The sequence below is a fragment of the Schistocerca piceifrons genome, chromosome 1 (assembly GCF_021461385.2).
Source record: "Schistocerca piceifrons isolate TAMUIC-IGC-003096 chromosome 1, iqSchPice1.1, whole genome shotgun sequence".
NCBI classification, from domain to species: domain Eukaryota; kingdom Metazoa; phylum Arthropoda; class Insecta; order Orthoptera; family Acrididae; genus Schistocerca; species Schistocerca piceifrons.
Window position 1 is genome coordinate 695,346,659 of NC_060138.1, and position 15,020 is coordinate 695,361,678.

At 42.1% G+C, this 15,020-nt stretch overlaps 1 pseudogene; it reads right to left on the bottom strand.

Moving 5' to 3' along the window:
• Positions 1-9,776: 9,776 nt before the first annotated feature.
• Positions 9,777-9,894, bottom strand: LOC124721963 (annotated as a pseudogene).
• Positions 9,895-15,020: the final 5,126 nt, after the last annotated feature.

Sequence of the window (15,020 nt, forward strand, 5' to 3'; positions counted from 1 at the left end):
CTATTCATTTAGTCGGTTAAACTATTTTTCGCTTACTAGGCCATCATCAGACATTATCTGACGATCGTCAGCAAAGAGGGCACAATATTCGCGAACAACATTGAAATAGATGTTACACAACCAAAGTGACAATGCAACAGTAGTGCAGTTAAAAACGTTAAATAGTAAATAAATACAATGGATACAATGTATAAACCATTAACATTAAACTTGAACAAAAAGGAAAGACAATGTCCACAGAATTTAAATTAACTGATCAATCCCAATAAAGTAAAATTAGTACGTGACGAGAGTACTGAAGAACAGCTTGCAGAAGTATTGAAGGTGATATAGAAATAGAGTAAAAGAGATGAGTGACAATTGCAACAACAGAATATATGGAGTATATAGAAAGTCATAATAAAATAAATTAATGCCGGATAAATGGAGGGACAGAATGTAACAACAGTGTGGGAAGCATTGAAGAACTGTGAGGATTAAGTGAAGTTTAGATAAGAGGAAATATTGAGGTGTATTTGGTTATTCAACACTAAATCAAGACTGTGAGCCAAGGTCACAAGTTTGCTGATTTCCAGGGCTTAAAACAGGTTCCGTTTTTTTGCGTTTTCTAAGTGCAGGGCATAAAACAGGCTGCCAGCAGCGGTCCTCGCTCAGCAGACACTCAGCAAATGTGTAGTTATAAATCTGCAACCTCCAGTTGAGTTCAGTTTCGGTCAACCTAATTGCTATGTCTCTGGCTCATTGATCAACATAAAACTTACAATAAGGAATACTAATTTTGTATAGCCCCCCGGTTGGCTAGCTGGGTTTCACCATTACCACTGAAAAATATGCTGGGATGTGGTGTTCCTAACGTTGTAGAAAATATTATAGTTGCAGGAGTTCAATGTTTTTCCTACACTCTGTGATACTTGTCTTAGGTATGAGGCTGTACACTAATTCCTAAAATATTGGAAGAAGGAACAGAAGGAGCTTACAGGGGGGGTATAATTTCAGTTTTTGTCTCTGATGCAAGATGTGGTCAGTCAAGACGGGGTTACAGATGTTGTTTGAATCACTAAATTCTATTATGTCTAACTTTACTTTGAAATCTCCTTTTGATGTGTTTCATAATACCCGAATATTACGACAGATTTAGGTTAATCCTTCCGTGTACAGCAAGAACTGATCTTACCAAAACAATGACCTCAGCATTCATTTCGCCTCATTCAATACCCAGTGGGCATATCACGCGGCGAGAACATCTAAAAAAAACTCATTCCCAGAGTTTTGACGAAGGGAATACCGTGTAAACAGCTTCACCTGGTCATACTATGGTTGTGCAGGCGGGAGAAGAGTACTCTCCATCTGTGGAGATGAAGGTAAGCTGATAAGACAGCGTGTTGTGTTTTAGTGTATGTATTCATCAGAAGACAGTAACTTATTGACGCAACTAAAGGACTCTCACGGCATGGGATTTGCTCGTCGCAGACAGAAAATCATCGTGCTACAGTTCGCTGATAATACAGCAGTGGTTGCCGAAACAGAACGGAGACTAAGTCCGGTACTTATTGAAATGGTGCGGGTGGTAGCTGGTGATTATGCAAAACACGTAAACATAAAGAAAAAAAAGGTAAGGTTGCGCACAACAGGTAGAAAAACTGCATGGCTGTGTGTTAAGCTTGGACAACAGACACTTCAAGAATTGGATGGATTTAGCTGCGTCGGAAATAGATAAACACTTCAGGTGCAAGGAAGGCACGGCTTTTTATAAAGAAAACCAGTTACCAATATTTAAAAATATTCTATATACCACCCGAAGACAAAAAAGGCTCATGAAAAGCTGTGTTTGGAGTACAGTTCTAGGCGTATATGAGTGTGAAACGTGGACAATAGAGAAGGCGGATACAGAATAGAAGCTTTTGAGATGAGGTGTTGCAGAAGAAATTCTGAAGATGGGCAGATCAGTAAGTAATGAGGAAGTGTTGAGTCGAAGAGAAAATAAATTGGTGACAAATTGACCAAAGGAAGGCATCAGTTGAGAGGATACATCGTGAGGCATCAAGGAACCTTCAGTATTAATGACTAAATACTTAGGGATTACAGTTACAAATAATCTAAATTGGAACGATCACATAGATAATGTTGTGGGTAGAGCAAACCAAAGACTGCGATTCATTGGTAGTACACTTAAAAAGTGCAACAGGTCTACTAAAGAGACTGCTCACACCACGCTTGTCCGCCCTATCCTGGAGTATTGCTGTGCGGTGTGGGATCCGCGTTAGATGGGACTGACAGATGACATCGAAAAAGTACAAAGAAGGACAGCTCGTTTCGTATTATCGGAAAATAGCGGAGATAGTGCCACAGACATGATACGTGAATTGGAGTGGCAATCATTGAGATAAAGGCGTTTTTCGTTGCGACGGGATCTTCACATCAAATTTCAATCACCAGTTTTCTCCACCGATTGCGAAAACATTCTGTTGGCACCCACCTAAATAAGGAGAAATGCTCGTCACGATAAAATAACAGAAATCAGGGCTCAGAAAAATCAGGGCACAGAAAAATTTACGTGCTCGTTTTTCCCGAGCCCCGTTCAAGAGTGGAACGGTAGGGAGACAGCTTGAAGGTGGTTCATCGAACCCTCTGCCAGGCACTTTATTGTGAATAGTAGAGTAATCACGTAGATGTAGATGAAGAGAATGTGTGTGTGTGTGTGTGTGTGTGTGTGTGTGTGTGTGTGTGTGTGTGTGTGTGTGTGTGCGTGCGTGCTTGCGTGTGCGTGTGTGAATTGTAAGACAGTTAACCGCTTGACTACAGTAAGCTGATGAAAATGGGTAAAAGTTGCAATAGTTATGCAGAGATGAACAGTTTTGCACAAGACGAACTTGCCTGGAAAGCTACCTCAGACAAGTCTTCGGACTGGTGACGACAACAACAAAAACCGTGGTAAGAAAAACGTTGTAGCAGAGTCATTCGTCTTTGAAAGCTCATTTTTACTAACGTACACTGTGTTTAGCCACACCTTAAGATCAGAACTTTATTACTCAGCGCGCCGAGAAACAATAACTGATAAATAATTAACAGATAACAATTACATGTTATGTTCAGATAATAATAGGTTCGTGGCATACTATATGTCCTCTACTTTCATTTTTTGTGCCCTTATGAATCTTCTCCAACATGGATGACAGAGTTTGTGGTGTTACAACGTTTGTGTGTGTGTGTGTGTGTACTGCGTGCGTGTGTTTGCTTGCGCACGTGTGTGTGTGCGCGTGCAATGAGCATTAGCCTCATATCATTATTAAATAACTTCTCTGTAAAACAGTATTGTACGCTAAGGCTAAATCATATGAGTTAGTACTGTTTTAAACACAGTTCCTTTTGTATTCGGGATGGCGGAAGCCCCGATCTTCATCCACCCATCCTGATTTAAGTTTTCGGTAGTTTTCCTAAATTATTTCAGATAAATGCCAGGATGTTGCCTACTATAAGTCCATGGCTGACTACCTGTCCCATCATTCTCATTCTAGAACTGTATATGCAAATGCGAATTGCTTTAATTTTGTTGTTCCCAAATCGTAATACCACGTCATCATTGTAAAAGAGATCTACGGATGAATAAAACTGCTACAACAACAACAACTACTACTACTACTACTACTACTGCTACTACTAATCTAATCCCTATTGGGGATATGGCGCTTCATGGCAATTTCGTTACACAGAAGTGTACCGCACACTAAACTCCCTAAATCGTAGCTACGTTATGACATGAGATGTGTTCTTTCCTGGTGCAGAGTATTAGAGATACAGTTTCCGGATTTTACGGTATTCAAATTTCGGACTTTTCGGCGAAAAATGCTCTGGAATTAAAAGGGTTTCCTTCCCACTAACGACGCGTATTTCTCTTGAGGAATGAGATGGCCGCAATAAAGTTCTGGTTATCGCATTCTCTCGTTTGAACTACGATATCGGCACTATAAATCAGCGTCCCGAAACGGAAACTTCGTAATGAAACCTCTGGCTACTTCCAGCCGCAGAACGCAATGCGGCGGCTTCCTCTGCTTCTCTGTGCCGAACTATGCTATCAGCACAGCCACTGCTGCTACATTTATGAAAGTAGATGTCTGAATTGTTTCATAACGTGCCTTTAATTTTAATTCCTTAAAGACTTTTTTATGATTATTTTAGCCTACAGGAAAGCAGGAAGTTGCCATCTCGAAACATCACTAGCAATACGTGCAGTATTCGCTTCAAAATACAACGAATTATGAAACCTAGATAATATTGTTGATAAGGAATGTTTTGCTCTCCATTCGGTTTAATAATTTCCGTTGAGAGAGAGAGAGAGAGAGAGACCGGCGGGGGGGGGGGGGGGGGCGAGGAGGAGAGGAGGATGAAGACGAACGACGCCCAACTTCAGTAAATTAGACGAAGGACGAAGAAATTTATTTTTATAGTGATAGTCCATTTGTGTATGTTTATTTTTTGAAAAAACATCCTCTTGTCACCAAAATTTTAAATACATCAGCCGTTTATTAAATATACGCAATACAATGCAGTGTTACGTTCGTCTTTCTGTGTTTTTGTAGTCTTCAGTCCCAAGACTAAATTGACGCAGCTCCCCATGCCACTTTATTCTGTGCAAGCCTCTCATCTTCGAACAACTTCCGCAACATACATCCTTCTCAATCTGCTTACCTTTATTCATCTCTTGGTCTCCGTCTACGATTTTTACCGCCCACATTTCCCTCCATTGCAAAACTGGTGATCCCTTCAAGTCTCAGAACGTGTCCTGTCAACGGATCACTTCTTTCAGTCAAGTTGTGCCACAAGTTTCTTGTCTCCCCAGTTCTATTCAGTACTACTTCATTAGTTACGTGATCTGCCCATCTAATCTTCGCCATTCCTCTGTAGCACCAAATTTCAAATACTTTTATTCTCTTCTTGTCTAAACTTTTTATGGTCCATGTTTCACTTTCACAGATGGCTACACTCCGGGAAAGACTGTCTAATATTTAAGTCTATGTTCGATCTTAGCAAATTTCTCTTCTTCTGAAACGCTTTTCTTGCCATTGCCAGTGTACATTTTATATCCTTTCTACTTCGGCTATCGTCGATTATTTTTCTGCCTAAATAGCAAAATTCATCTGCTATTTTAAGTGTCTCGTTTACTAAAGTGATTCCCACAGCATCACCTGACTTAATTCAACGACATTCCGTCATCCTCGTTTTGCTTTTGTTGATGTGCATCTTATATCCTCCTTTCAAGACACTATCCATTCCGTTCAACTGCACTTTCAAGCCCTTTGCTGTCTCTGACAGAATTACAATGTTATCGGCAAACCTCAAAGTTTTAATCTCTTAACCCTGAACTTTAATTCCTACTCCAAAATTTTATTAGTTTTCCTTTACTGCTTGCTCAATATTAAGATTGAATAGCGTTTGGGATAGACTACAACATTGTCTCACTGCCTTCTTAAACAATGCTTCCCTTTCGTGCTCCTTGACTCTTGTAACTGCCTTCTGGTTTCTGTATAGGTTGTAAACAACTTCTAGCTCCGTGTTCAAATGGATTAAATGGCTCTGAGCACTATGATACTTAACATCTGAGGTCATCAGTCCCCTAGACTTAGAACTACTTAAACCTAACTAACCTAAGGACATCACACACATTCATGCCCAAGACAGGATTCGAACCTGCGACCGTAGCAGCAGTGCGGTTCCGGGCTGAAACGCCTAGAACCGCACGGCCACAACGGCCGGCTAGCTCCGTGTATTTTATCTCTGTTACCTTAACAATTTGAGAGAGAATATTCCAGTTAACATTATCATAAGCTTTCCTTAAGTCTACAAATGCTATAAACGTAGGTTTGTCTTTCTTTAACCTATCTTCCAAGCTATGTCGTAGGGTCAGTATTGCCTCTCGTGTTCCCATATTTCTCAGAAATCCAAACTGATCTTTCCCGAAGTTGGTTTCTACCATTTGTACCGTTCTTCTGTATTCGTATTAGTAGTTTGCAACCATGGCTTATTAAACTGCACTTCCACACCTCTCAGCAACTACATCTTAAATATTTCACCTGTATGAATTCTCTGAAGTGCCATGGTAGGCAGTTGGTAGCATTCTTGGCGTTTTTTATTGTTATATGTTAAACGACGAAATATCGCACGAAACGCAACTCATTGACCAACTGCTGTTTGTTTTTGTTCTTCAGTCGAATTATTCCACGGAGTCATGGTTTGCACCCTTCCGTGTTTCCAGAACTGGCTGTACAATGGATAACATCGGTGCGACGCCCCTTGGCTTACACGGTACGTACCTCAGCTAGTGGCTGGGTACAGCATTTAAAATACATGTGTTAAGCAACAGCTGACAGTTCATGACTACAGTGTTTATGGCGCAGCCAGTTCAAGAGGAACCACTAGTGATTCTGATACTCAGAGGAAGTAGATTCTACAGGGTGGTCCATTGACCGTGACCGGGCTAAATATCTCACGAAATAATCGTCAAACGAAAAAATTACAAAGAACGAAACTTGCTAGCTTGAAGGGGGAAACCAGATGGAGCTATGGTTGGCCCGCTGGATGGCGCTGCCATAGGTCAAACGGATATCAACTGCGTTTTTTAAAATAGGAAGCCCCATTTTCATTAGATATTCGTGTAGTACGTAAAGAAATACATCAACACCATATCGACCTTTCCCGCAATTGGTAAACGGTCCATTTTAACACAGGTAATGTATCACGAAGCAAATACCGTCCGCACTGACGGAATGTTACGTGATACCACGTACTTATACGTTTGTGACTATTAAAAAGCGCCATCTATCACAAAGCGAAAAAACTGGTCCCACTAAAACATTCATATTTCTTTACGTACTGCACGAATATGTAATAGAAAATGGGGGTTCCTTTTTTAAAAAAATGCAGTTGATATCCGTTTGACCTATGGCAACGCCATCTAGCTGGCAAACCATAGCTCCATCTGGTTTCCCCTTCAAGCTAGGCAAGTTTCGTTCTTTGTAGTTTTTTCGTTTGACGATTATTTCGTGAGATATTTGGCCCGGTCACTATCAATGGACCACCCTGTATAAAGAATCATATTAACATAAGAAGGAACGATTGGAACTTACGTGCATGTTAAGATGATAGGACGCTTCAGTCACCACATGCAGCTTATACTAAATAAAATACGAGTAGTACACCGGCCTGATTGTTACTTCTGGATGTATGTTTTAAGGTGACAAGATATATCTTTTTGCGAATATCCTCGCTGCATTCCTGCTATCGAAGGCTGCCTTTACCTATGTGGGTCCAATGCAATTTATTAATGTAACCGTTTGTATGTGAAATCTTATGGGACTTATCTGCTAAGGTCATCAGTCCCTAAGCTTACACACTACTTAACCTAAGGTATCCTAAGGACGAACAGACACACCCATGCCCGAGGGAGGACTCGAACCTCCGCCGGGACCAGCCGCACAGTCCATGACTGCAGCGACTGAGACCGCTCGGCTAATCCCGCGCGGCCCGTTTGTATAACTATTTGTTCGTCTTCTTCCGTTGCGTTATAACAACACAGTACCCTATTCGCTTACAGCCCTCCCCCTCTCCTCTCACACCTCCCCGCCTTTGTGTTATCGTAATATCCCTCGCCTGTCTCTCCGTGGCAATATATTACCCGCGCTCTCTAACGGTATTGCATGCTATGAATTTCATCACTGTGTACTCACTGAGTCACTGAGAGGAATTTCCGTAGAGCTACTTGGTTTTATTTGGTTTGGCTATTGATAAGTCATTTTGCCCTGCCGTGACAGCGGCGTCTCAGCCAACGGTGCTGCAGAGCATTTCACAACGTTGCGCTGGTGTCAAGGTTATCAGGGACGTAATGATGTCGTTCGGAGAAGGCTTAGGTCTTACCGTTCAGTATTTTGCTGTGGGGAAACTGCAACACGTTATAGTTAGGTGACCACAGTGCTGCACTACATTTCTTGGTTGTCTATCTATGCTTAAACTACACTGCTTTCGTACACTAGATTTGACGTCCTTGATCAGCTTTGTGGCTGCTAGTTATTAAATATACATCGTAAAAATTTACAGAGACAGGTTGGTCCACAATGTGGGACCAATCCGAGTTACACAGGTCAGCGTCAATTTTGTCTTCACGCGGCTTTCGCACTTAACTGCCTTGAAAGTCCTCGACATCCGTATCAGAATGACGAAGCATAAATTATTAGAACAGCAATAAACACACAGAAAATTACATAGTACATAGACAAAAGGGTCATACACATTTCATCCATTGGTAAGTAATGACTGCGGTGACGGGAAAAATCTCTTCGAGCTCAGAGATTAGCACAACTTCTTACAGATTCGGTAGACGGAAATACAATCTTTGGGGTACTAGGACCAGTAAGAAATATCTGGATTAAATTATTTTGCTCATTGACGTTTTTAAATCGCGTACGTTATGTAAAGTGCCGGGAAGAAATGTAGCCTCTTTTGCAAATGAAAGTTAACCATTACTGAATATTCATAAGCCTTCTATTTACTTTTGTTGCCGTTATATTAATAATGAATTCATTTAGACTTCTTTGATGGAAGTGCAGTTGTTAAAGCATAAATGCATATAAAAATTTAGCAGTCTTGTGGTTGATAGGTCGTTAATGTATATTTCTGTAAATATGTGACAGATGGTATAGAATAGATCGTATGGTGATGCTTTCGAATGTGCGTCAAGATATCGAATATGGCATACACACAGAGCATGCTACATCGTATGTCTTTAAAACAGTGGTAAATACGAACGCTGCTCCTCGTGTATGTGTATACAATGGAAGCCACTGGAAAGCGCTTTGCGGAGAGACCACAGGACATGCCATTACACATTACACATCCTTAAAAAAACTTATTTATTATTCATTATTAGTTCATGAACATGCAGAAAATCAGAGAAATATTAAGACAATATCTATTTAACAACTGGAGACCAAAATTTAGCAAGATCCAGGCCACTAATGGAATCTTTTGTCAAGCATTCTTCGTTGCACAAGGCTCACCGTAAGCGGCTTTATAAGAAGTAGGGCAAGGTCTGCTCAGCCCTTCACTCACAAATCACACTTTGTAATAAACCCCTGTCTCCGAAGATTTAATGACTTTCAGGTGGACCATTCCTGTGCATGTGAGGTCTTTCGTCATTCTTGTTTTAGGAAGCTGGATTCTGTTGGTCACTTCCGTAGTTGTTTGTACTGTCGTAGCCGTACGAGTCTCAGTCGATTCAAGTGAACCCGTCTCTAATTCAAATGTAGGCAGGCTTGCTTCTGTCCGAATACTGGATGAGCTTGAGATTGTAGTGCCGTGGTTCTTTCGTTTCCTGGATACCGTTTTTCTTTGAGGAAACAAACACTGATCCAGGAACCGGTTTTTGGTGGAGAGTTAGGGTATATATTTTGTTACTGCCCACCTCTCCTCCCCTATTCCAACGCCAAGTATTATTTGGCAACAACCTTACTTTCAACATGCCACCGACATCCAGAATGTTAATGATAACAACAACAATAATAATAATCTCTCTTTCTCTCCCCTCCCGCACAGGTCTTGAAGGCCAAAAGGTACCGGCCGGCCGCCGTGTCATCCTCAGCCCACAGGCGCCACTGGATCCGGATATGGAGGAGCATGTGGTCAGCACACCGCTCTCCCGGCCGTATATCAGTTTACGACAGCGGAGCCGCTACTTCTAAATCAAGTAGCTCCTCAGTTTGCCTCACAAGGACTGAGTGCACCCCGCTTGCCAACAGCGCTCGGCAGACCGGATGGTCACCCATCCAAGACCCAGCCCAGACCGATAGCGCTTAACTTCGGTGATCTGACGGGAACCGGTGTTACCACTGCGGCAAGGCCGTTGGCCCAACAATAATAATAATAATACTAATAATAATAATAATTTGTTCGTGTCAGTAGTTAGCACATCGCTTTTGCATACATTCCAAGATACTGCAATTTAGAAAAATTCATCATTTGAAAATTTGAGATGTAATGTGTCATTAAACTGATTTAACAGCTGTAGTATCAACAAACTAGAGCAGTTTTGACAACATCTAACTTACAGATACAGAATAGAAGAGTGCACTCACCGGTATCAGTAACTTACTAATACTAAGGTTTCGAACACAGGTCTGCCGACTGTGTCTAATGGCTATGCGTGTCTTTAACTGTGGGAATTCTGTTTCTTCCAGTCTTGTCCGCCTACGATGGAGACAGTTATTTTCGTTAGTACAATCTTATTGCCTTGCCTTATTCAACTTGGCTGTGGTTTCCCGTTTCGGTTTGTGGTCTCGAGAATCATAAGAGATTTGTTGTTGCCAGCAGGTGTGGTCGGCCTGTGGGTGGGCATCTAAAACTGGCTGGTATGTTTTCTGCTGCCGGTCAAATCGCAGACTCATCCACGGGAGTTAACTCCTAGCCAAGCGCCAAAGAAAAATTATGTAATAAACATAACTTGATTTTATTTTCATTAAAATTTCGCATATTACTGTAAAAATTGGATTTGTGCTTTTGTAGTGGATATTGATTGAGGCTCTGTTTCTAAATTTCGATTGTTGTCTATAGTTACAAAGTGGGACGTATATGTCCCGCTGGATTCAAGGAGGAATACACTGTTCCCTAAATTCATCTCTCCCCGACATCAGCCAGACATATACATCCCACTTAAAATTATATTTTTACTAGGGATTACGATCTGTAAAACGAAAGAAGTAAGTACCAACATTATGTCAAACAAATTCCACGACAATAAGCCAGTTACGGTGTTGTTAACTACTCACCACCGTGAAGATTTAAGATTCGTCACAAGAAACAGCGATGGTTCAATCTCAGCTATATCCTTCCCCGCATCCATAGCAGAGCACACAGCTATAATGGAAGCTGTAGACCAGGGCCGGCCAAACGCTGCACAGTGTGCAGACGTGCGGAAGTGCTGCACATGTGCGACAGCGAGCGACAGCGACATCTGTTATTAGACATATGTCGTAAATGAACAGCGGCGGCTCCACTTCCCTGTTTATGTGGTACACGCAAGAGCTTGTTTGTGAAATATTTTTGTCGGTGATGAAAATGAATAAATCAATGTTTCGATCAAGCATAAGGGATGAAAATCTTCGCAATTGCTGGCGTTTGTCAATGAGCCGTGCTTTTGCGCCCGATTTTAATTATATCATTTCTCATGACCAGTGATAAACGTGTTTGGATTTATTCCTTTCATAATTAAAAATTATTGTTTACTAATTGTACATTATTGCCTCATTCTGCTCCATGTTACATTATTATCAGGAAAATTGGTCATTAAACCGATTGTTCCAATGTATACTTACATTTAGGGTTTTTTATTAATGTGTGAAGGGCTACGCTCAGCTGTAGTCGATAAAACATAACATTCATCTAATTGTCGGTTATTGTGCAGATTTCAGACGGAACTGATGAAAGATATAGCAATAATAGCATAGAAATAACAGGTGATCATCGAGAGAGGTCTGCGGTTATCATTCTGTTCAGAGGTCAGTGAGGCAGAAATTATGTGGGTGTAACTGACGGCACCGAGAATTAGTTACAGGAAACCTTGCGTTAGTTTAATGTTATTTGAAATCATGAACAAGGTTCGTTGGAAGTCGCTAAGTGCTCTCTTTCTTAAATACTAGATCAAAAACATTACGCGTATTTACGTGCCGTCAGTCAAGCTGCCTTAATAAAAACTCACGGTTGTTAACTGTATTGCTTGTCTTACTGGCTTAAACTGTTAACATAAAAGTAGACGTCTCAATGAGCAGACTGTGACAGTATTTTAAATGTTTAATACGTGAAATACCTTCCCATGGTTTGCTTGCAAGCTGTGGAAAGAGCACTAGAATTCGCCGGTACAGAGTATCCCAGCAAGTGGATAAAGCGACATCTGTGCGTAGAAACATGCACTACATGAACGCTGACGGCTGCGGCGTGCACGCTGTGACCCGGAAGTTGCACATGTGCAGGAGCACCGCACGCGTGCAGAATTTCCGGCCGGCCCTTCTGTAGACCGATTCTGCAGGCGGAGTAGTGCCTCAAGTGATGGCAACGTCTTTCTTACTTTCTTTTGGACGTCGCATATAGTATATAAACATTTTCACCTTGTGGAACTGTTATAAGCGAGTAAAATGTCGTCAACTTTCTTTTCACCTTGCTTTTGCAAGGCAACTGTCAACAGAGAGAAATATAAAGAGAAGGCGAAGGAAAGCATTCATCATAAAAACTAGACCTCGAGTTTATGGAGTTTCATATCAAATCAAGGCAAATAAACTAAGATTACACTACCGAATAAAATACATAAATGTAAAAATTTAGACACAAATAGGAACAAAAAGCACAAACAGACGTTCCCTACACGCACTGGCAATAAGTCAAAACCACTAAAGGAATTTAAAAGTGTTTTGTCAATAAACACGTGCACAAATCTGTATATTTCTAGCAAACGGTGTAAAAAGAAGAATAACTACCTTTACTGCGTTTATCTACTCCAGAAGAGAAAAAAATTACATAATGCACAACTGGTAGAACTGAGTAATGCCGCCGGCCGGGGTGGCCGAGCGGTTCTAGGCGCTACAGTCTGGAACCGTGCGATCGCTACGGTCGCAGGTTCGAATCCTGTCTCGGGCATGGATGTGTGTGATGTCCTTAGGTTAGTTAGGTTTAAGTAGTTCTCAGTTCTAGGGGACTGATGACCTCAGAAGTTAAGTCCCATAGTGCTCAGAGCCATTTGAACCATTTTGAGTAATGCCTTGCGCATTAGGTGCCAAACAATGAGCCTGTTGGCTGCAAACAGTTGACACATTCAACGGTAGATCGCAGCACCCAGCAGATTTGGGACTTTCGTATACCTGAGAACTCAGGTTGGTAAATCTGTATGTGTGACACATGTGTCCAACTGGTTACGAAAAGACCCTTAGTTTTCGTGCTACTTTCTTCACTGAAAGTTGGCTGAGAATTTGAAAATAAATGCTACGTGTGAAACATAAACGCTGATAATAATATATTCATTGGGACAGGGTGGGGGTCAAGCGCTCCCCCACGTCACCTTCTCTGGATCCGCGCCTAATATGGAAGAAGGTTACCCGCAAGATAACGTAATTCTGAGGCAGACCTGTACAATGGCTCCACAGTTTCAATGTGGTGAGATACGTGCCGTACAGTGCAGGTTCAGAGTAATCAAAGCAAGTGCGGAAATCGTTACAGTTTTGCTCGAGCTGCTCAAAATCATTGAAAACGTCCCCAAAAAGGTCGGCGTTCAGAATACGAGGAGATTTAATAAGGTACATTAACTACTCCGCAGGACGAGACAATACTGAGAAATGTCGCTGACTTTGGTAACTTTGTTCCCAAAAATAAACAGGCGGATAGTATCTGCAGGGGCACCAGCTTTGTCTGTGGCGGCGGCGGATGTAGTTGGCCGGCTTTCTTTACGGCAGCGGGAGTTGGTAGCCGCAGTTTCCCGAAGTGGGGGGACGCCGTAAAGCCCATAAGCAGTGTTTTGTATTACGGCGCGCCCTCCTTTTGTTCGTATAGCCGGCGCGCGCTAAGTGCTAGCAGCGAGAGAATAAAAGCAGCGTAAATACTCGACAACTGCGCTGTTTTCTCCCACGAGGTCCTGGCGAATAGTGAGCAGTGCGTGTATATAAGAAATTAGTGCCCGCTGTAATCCCACAGACCCACGAGCGGCGCTGGGTGTGTAACGCTAATACCCAATCCAATCGTATTAGTTTCTACTTTTTTTCATCCTTCCGAACTGCAGCTGCTCAGTCTATCTTTCCTTACTTCGCATGTAAATTCATCTCTTGCGTACACAACGCCCCGTAAGTTCAGACATTACACGGTGTTCGAATCTCACGATTCTTTATATGGGTCTGTACACTGGTATCTTTTTACTGTGATAGTGGTGCCGTAGTAGCTCATCGATATATACTTTGATGGGTAAAAAAATCACAACACCAAGAAGTAGTTGTGTGACATTAACGAAAGATGATGGATGTTTTTCTACTTACATCTGGAAGATGATGTCTATTCAAATTTTGCGCCAGTTGCCTAAGAGTGGCACTACTAGCGCCACAATGAAGATGCAAATAAGATTTGCTTTAAATACATCCTGTTACGATCGTGAGCTTTAGTTACCTTTGAGACTGTACGTGGTGAGTTGATGTTAGTCAAGAATACCTTTTAGGCTATCAATACCTCACTGATTTTCAAGTGGCTATGAGCACTATGGGACTTAACATCTGAAGACATCAGTCCCCTAGAACTTAGAACTACTTAAACCTACCTAACCTAAGGACATCACACACATCCATGCCCGAGGCAGGATTCGAACCTGCGACCGTAGCAGTCACGCGGTTCCAGTCTGAAGAGCCTAGAAACGCTTGGCCGCAGTGGAAGGTTCACTGATTTTGAACGAGGTCGTGCAATAGGCCTACGAGAAGCTGGATGTTCCTTCGTCGATACTGCAGAAAGACTAGGCAGGAATGTAGCCACTTTACATGACTGCTGCCAGCAGTGTTCACCAGAATGTACGGTCGCAAAAAGACCGGGCTACGGACGGCCACGTCACACTACCGAGAAGAAAGACCATCGTGTCGGCGTACGGCTCTGGCGCATCGTACTGCTTCTGCAGCAGGAATGTGAGCAGCAATTGGCACCACATTGACAACAAACTGTTACAAATCAGTTTCTTTAAGGAAAATTTCGAGCCAGACGCCCTGCAGTGTGCATTCCACTGAACCCAGACCATCACCATTTGCGAATTCAGTAGAGTCAAGCGAGAGGTCATTGGAGAGCCAAGTGGAGGTCTGTTGTGTTTTCCGGTGAAATCTGGTTCTGCCTCGATGGCAGTGATGGCGGGTGTTGGTTGAAGGGGCCCAGTCGAGGGCCCGAAACCAGCCTGTCTTCGTTCTAGACCTACACTTGGATTTAACGTCTGGGGTATGATTTCGAATTACAGCAGGAACACCCTCGGA